Below are 6717 nucleotides of genomic sequence, written 5' to 3' on the forward strand. Positions count from 1 at the left end.
ACCTTTTGTTATTCCAATCCTTTACATTCAATTATGTCAATTGTTCCACACTATTTATTACCCCATAAGCTAAAACTCTAATACATATTTGGTTGTAAGCAGCTGATGAGAAACCACGAAATATAATGAATTCATATTATTCTGCATCAATATTTGTTCTGTCTTTATTTAAACCTTTATGGCATTCGCACATACTTGTCAGTGTTTGTAAAACTAAATGTTCCTTCAGTTCGTTACAAAACCGAATCTATGAATTGGTACTTTCGTCATTCAGCAGAATGTAAACTAGCAGAATAATTATTTTGAACTTCACAGCATGAATTGTTTAGATTTGAGTAGATAGAACCGATGAGATCTTAAACGTTTCATCAACTTGCCAAATGAGGAAGATTCCAGATTCTGAGTTGTAGAAAAGAATGAAATTCAATTCTCATCTAATCTACTACCATGTTTATATGATTGAGCGATGACAACAATAACGATACTTAGATACCGGATAAAACAACTCTCTTCTCTCTTAACCCCAGTTACTTCAAAAGACAAATCTTGTAAATATTTATTAGGAGACATCAAAAAAACGAGTTATTTACACTGAAGTTTTTTCAGTGATATATCAAGTCATGGTTTTTAATTACAAAATTTGTCAACAGAATCTTCACTTGAACGAAAGGTCTCAGTGAATTTATAAACACAATCAAAAATGAGATAATACGAAGAAATTCATAACAAATGATTTAATACTGCAGTTACTTAACGAAAACCATCATATTCTAAAATCAGAAAGGGTTTTGTAGAGATTTCAGTATTTTCATAGTTGAAATGAGTCAATTGACGGGATCGTGGATGCGCACTGCTGAGGAGTCCCATAGTAGGACGAAACGACCGTCCAGTGCTTCAAGGTTTTCCATGGTGGTCTAGCTTCGATTGACTCATGATTTCAACTATGAAAATGTTCTAAAATGTTTATTTCAAGACTGGTTTTCTCATAATACTTTATATTTAACGATTTGATATCTCAAACACATTTAGCAGGAAATTCTCTTCTCACAGTCGTGTACATGGTATATTTGATGTAGCCAATAGATTAAAATTAGGTAAGGACGCTTGATGTTCATGTCGCACGAGCGAAACTGTCCACATCATCTAAATTGAAGGTGGAAATCACATTGGTATTGCATCTGGTAGAAATGTTGTAGCTGAAAAAATTGGTGTTACTTTTGTTGATCAAGCTGATTGATTTTTTTTATCATGGTGATTACGATTTCTTTATATGCCTTAGATTTTCCTGGAACAGAATAACACTCCATTATTTTCTTTGCAATAACTTCGTAATTCGGATAACAAGACCTACACTTGGTTGTACGGTATTTCATATGCCTCTAAAATTGATTGTCAGGCACTTTCTCCTTTCTGAAGGCATAGCCATTCATCATTAAAAATTCAACACCCTTGTTAATGTTCATGTGTTCTCATTCCATTACAATGAAACATAAAAAATATAACTCGGACAAAAGCTCTTCTCTTTGAAACACATTTTGGACCCTAATCAAATGATTTGTTTTAAAATGAATAGATAGTGATTGATTTTATATGCAATCATGCCACCACTATTATTAATTAATTATTAGTTAGGCCAGATTTTTTTATCACAACTGCATTCACTACTATCGTTACCAGGAAAATTGTTCAACAGAGTGCTGCTGAACTGGATGAAGGATTTAGTAGACGTCCAACTTCAAGATCAACAGACCGGATTCCGTAAGGATCGGTCGTGCACAGACCGAATCGCAACACTACGGATCATCGTTGAACAATCAGTTGAGTGGAACTCGTCACTATACATCAACTACCTGGATCATGAAAAAGCGTTTGACAGTGTGGATAAGAGGGCTTTATGGAACCTTCTTCAACACGATGGTGTACCTGAGAAGATCGTCAATATCATACGGGATTCACACGACGGACTACAGTGCAAAGTGGTTCATCGAGGACAACTGACAGATGCATTCCAAGTAAGGACCGGAGTCAGACAATGATGTCTACTCCCCCTTTTCTTTTTCTTCTGGTGGTTGACTGGATTATGAAGACCTCCATATCTGAGGAGAAGCATAGGATAAAAACGGACAGGTTGGATGCAACTGGACGATTCGGACTTCGAAGATGACCTGGCCTTCCTATCCTATACACAAGAACAAATGCAGACGAAAACAACTGATGTGGCAGTAGCCTCTGCATCAATAGGCCTCAACATACACAAATGAAGAAGCAAGATTCTCAAATACAACACAGATAACGCCAACGCAATCACACATGATGGCGAAACTCTGTGTGAATTCCTTTTGGAATGAACCACCTTAAACACAAGTCCATTATAAATTCACTCAATTTCACAATGTTTGTTGCTCATACTTTACAAATTAAATAAATGTCAGTCATTGAGCATATCTATTGTCTCGTATCCACCACCATCATTCATTTCGTAGTTGTGTAATTAATTTTTGAATCTTCATGAATATCCAACCACGTATTTACCAGCAAGTAGCCCTTTGTATGGTCGGTTTATACTCATTTACTTATACTAATGGATTGTGCACGCAAACATTTATATTACATTATTATTATTTATATACTCATACTTATTTTAGTCTACTATAAAGATAATTAAATCTTGAAATACTTTGAGGTTCCATGAATTTGCTGTATAACAGTTTCTATTATAAAGACTTTATAGCTGTTTTTAAAGTTCAAATGTTATAATATGTTATTTGTATTCATATGTTGATAGAGCAATAACGTAATCGTACGATCCTAACTAATCAAAATATGAAAGAATGATCACAACTGCATTACTGATAGAATTAATTCACTACTTTTAACACAAAATACAGGATATTACTAATGTCATATTTTATTAAATATTTTTTAAGCAAAGATGGATATTGGCTAGCAGTGGAATCCAGGATGAGCGTTTCATCCTACTTAGGGCTCATCAGCTGGATGCATCTGCATCTCAGAGTTGATGTTCACTCTGGGACTCGAACCCAGTACCTTTTACTTCAAACGCCATCGCGTCATCCACTCGGCCACTGAGTCCTGATAGCTACTTGCTTGTGCAATGGGGTGAAGTTTAAATTCACTTAGTATTGTTTGTACCAAATAGGACGAAACGCGCGTCAAACTGAATTCCACTGCTAGCCACTATCCATCTTTGCTTACAATGCTTGTGAATTTAGGCTATATCGAGGCAATACGCACAGTATGCACATATGCCAATTAGAAACTGATTAGTTGCAGTTCTAAACATCAATGGGAAGATTCAAACAAACAATACTCAGTGAATCATTTTTTTAAAATTTATATACTCAAGTTTCTAAAGGATATTTCCGATGAATTTTTCAAATAGCTGTATTCATTAAACTTAATGAATTAAGGAAAAGAAAGTTGACACAATTAAATGCATCGACCTTTAACTCTACAAACCTTCTACCACATTCCAATCTCAGTAATTTTAAGATATACAAATCGTTAATTATCAGAACGGAGATTTTAGTAATTTTATAGTTGAAATCATGAGTCAACTGATAATAATAATCATATATATGAGGTTAAAATCCAAAGTAAATCAAAGCAATATATTTAAATAAAGACAGAACAAATATTGATGCAGAATAATATGAATTCATTATATTTCGTGGTTTCTCATCAGCTGCTTACAACCAAATATGTATTAGAGTTTTATCATTGGGGTAATAAATAATGTGGAACAATTGACAAAATTGAATGTAAAGGATTGGAATAACAAAAGTCATCGATGATAACTATATATATGGGCAAGGAAAGGTGAGAGGTTATTAGGTATTGAAATCAAGGGTGGCGTAATAGTTGAGTGGAGTTCAGAGACAGATAAAATCAAAAATGTGATTATTTTAGAGGTAGTTGAAAACAATTAGGGTGGGTTACGTAATAATTGAATAATTTATAGAGGTAGTTGAAAACAATTAGGGTGGGTTACGTAATAATTGAATAAGATTTGGATAGTTCATATAATTAGGAGAGACAAATGAGCGGAAATGTGTGAGAGAAAGGGTGGTTTAAGAATTGGGTATAAAAATAAAAAAAACTGAATATTAACCAAAATTGAACTAATAACAACAACAAAACTGAGACAAACAAAAAAAAAAAAATGGATTACCAGGGTAGTAATAAGTTTATCACTGTCTCTTTTTGAATACATAGGTCCGGTTTGAGTTTTTTTATCGCGATCGCCTCAGCAAACCGGAGAGCAGTTGTACTTCTTTGTTTACTAATGATTTTAAAGGCATGAGAAATGTCGATGCTATGCCCGGTGTCGAGTAAATGCCGAGCTATCGCACTGTTGAGAGCCCTGGACCCTTGCAACCTCAGTTTCTTGGGAACATGCTCAGAAATGCGGACATGCACTCTTCTCTCGGTTCTTCCAATGTATGTGCTTCGGCACGTACATGTAAATTGGTAAATGCAGTTGGAGCTACTGAGAAAAGAGGACTTATCGATTTTAGTTTGTTTGAGTGAGCAGTTTGTTTCCCACACCGTTGTCAATTTAGCTGCTGGGTAGGTCACTTTCAACGCGGAATTAAGTCTGTGGTTAATTATTCCAGCGATTTCGTCACCTTTGAAGCGTAGGTATAGGAAGCATGTTTTCTTTTCAACTCGATCATACTTTATTCGACGATTGGTGTTTGCATATTTGTGGATGAACTTCTCTGGATATGCATTTTCACGTAGGTATTTGGTGATTAAAGCTATTTCTTCCTCAAGACACTCATTGGAGCAGATTTTGCGTGCGCGGTCGAAAAGGGTTCGTACAATACCCTTTTTGTAACTCATCGGACAGAAACTGTAGTAATTGAGATACAGTCCACTCCAAGTGTTTTTGTGATGAACATATCTTTGTAATGTACCCGCTGGTGTTCGTCTAATTCCAATATCTAGGAAATGGAATTTATCTTCGTCTTCATGTTCCATCGTAAATTCTATATCCTTGTGTGCTTTGTTAAACAAACTGAGCAGATTGATGGAGTGTTTATGATTGTCGCAAACAAGAAAGGTGTCATCCATGTATCTGCAGTATAGTGTGGTACTATCGATAGCATGCTTAAGCTTCTTCTGTTCGAGGTTCCCCATAAATATGTCGGCCAGAATAGGACCCAAAGGGCTACCCATGGCTACTCCATCAATTTGACGGTAGAACACATTGTTGAATTTGAATTGTATGTTTTTTGTGCACAGAAAAAGAAGCTGTTTGAAATCATGGAATGGTAAAGGTAAAAGTTCAGAGTATTCACCTATGATGTCGGCCGTTTCATCTAAGGGTATATTGGTGAAAAGCGATGAGACGTCAAATGAGACCATGAATTTATCAGATGCATTTATATTGTCAAGTTTTTGTACAAATTCAAAACTATCTTTCAGACTATAGGGTGCTAGTTTCTTGCGGATTGGTTCCAAGCACCTTGTCAGCCAGCGGGCGAGTTTATGAAAGGGTGATTTTGTCATAGATATTATTGGTCTTATGGGGACGTCGGTTTTGTGTATTTTTGGTAGGCCGTATAAGTACGGTAATTGTGATCCTTTTGGCTTGAGTTCGTTATACGTATGGTTATCTATTAGATTTTTCTTCAGCAGCTCTCTCAACTTTTTTAAGAGGCGCTTCTCAGTTGCATCTGTTAGGTCTTTCTGGGTGTTGTCGGTTATAAATCTCGTGGGATCATTTAAAATGGACATAACTTTGCTGGTGTATTAATCTCTGTTAAGAATGACTACACCGGAACCTTTGTCAGGACAAAGTAGCGAAATTGTTTCGTCTTTCATAAGTTTTCTTAATGCTTGTTGATGATCTTTAGTCAATACTTTTGATTGCGGAATTGGTGTCGTAACGTATTGATTAGTAATATCGACTAGTTTTGATTTTAACCAGCTTTGTTTTTCGTCGTTCATGGGTTTAAGATCTGACAGTTGTTGATATAAATACTCAAACTGCGTCTCAGTGTCTATTCTGTTACATTTTTTCGGAATATGAAATTTGAATCCAAGGGAGAGTGCCTCTGTTTCAATTCGACTTAGTTTTTTTCTAGATAAGTTATGTATGTATTTTCCTGGATTGATAGGGAAGGCGTCATGGTTTTGTTCTTTTACAAGTGTTTTAGTTAGTGTCTTCATTAGTTTATGACTGGTTTTAGACTGAACAATGTGGATGAAATTAATGAGTTTAATGCGACATACAATGTTTAAATCCATAATAATTTTGTCATAACCAAGGGATTCCGTTTTAAGTTTCGAGATAAGTTCCTTAGTACATTCAATTTGTGATTTTGTGACACGTCGTAGATTTTTTAATGAGGGAGGTATTTTACATGCACGGACAGCTTTGATAATTTGACGGGGAAAGCAGCAATCATTCAAGCATCGTTCCAAAAACTTTAACCTTGTTGTCTCTCTCGATATCCTGCAACGGACTGTCACCAATTGATTGAGTGACTTGAAAATATGAGCAGGGAGACGGCTTTTCAAAAACTTCATGCAGTTAGTTCCCTTTATGAATTTAAATAAAGACAGAACAAATATTGATGCAGAATAATATGAATTCATTATATTTCGTGGTTTCTCATCAGCTGCTTACAACCAAATATGCATTAGAGTTTTATCATTGCATTACCTAATAATCTCTGACCTTTCCTT

The sequence above is a fragment of the Schistosoma mansoni genome, chromosome 4, assembly GCF_000237925.1.
Source record: "Schistosoma mansoni strain Puerto Rico chromosome 4, complete genome".
Lineage (NCBI taxonomy): Eukaryota > Metazoa > Platyhelminthes > Trematoda > Strigeidida > Schistosomatidae > Schistosoma > Schistosoma mansoni.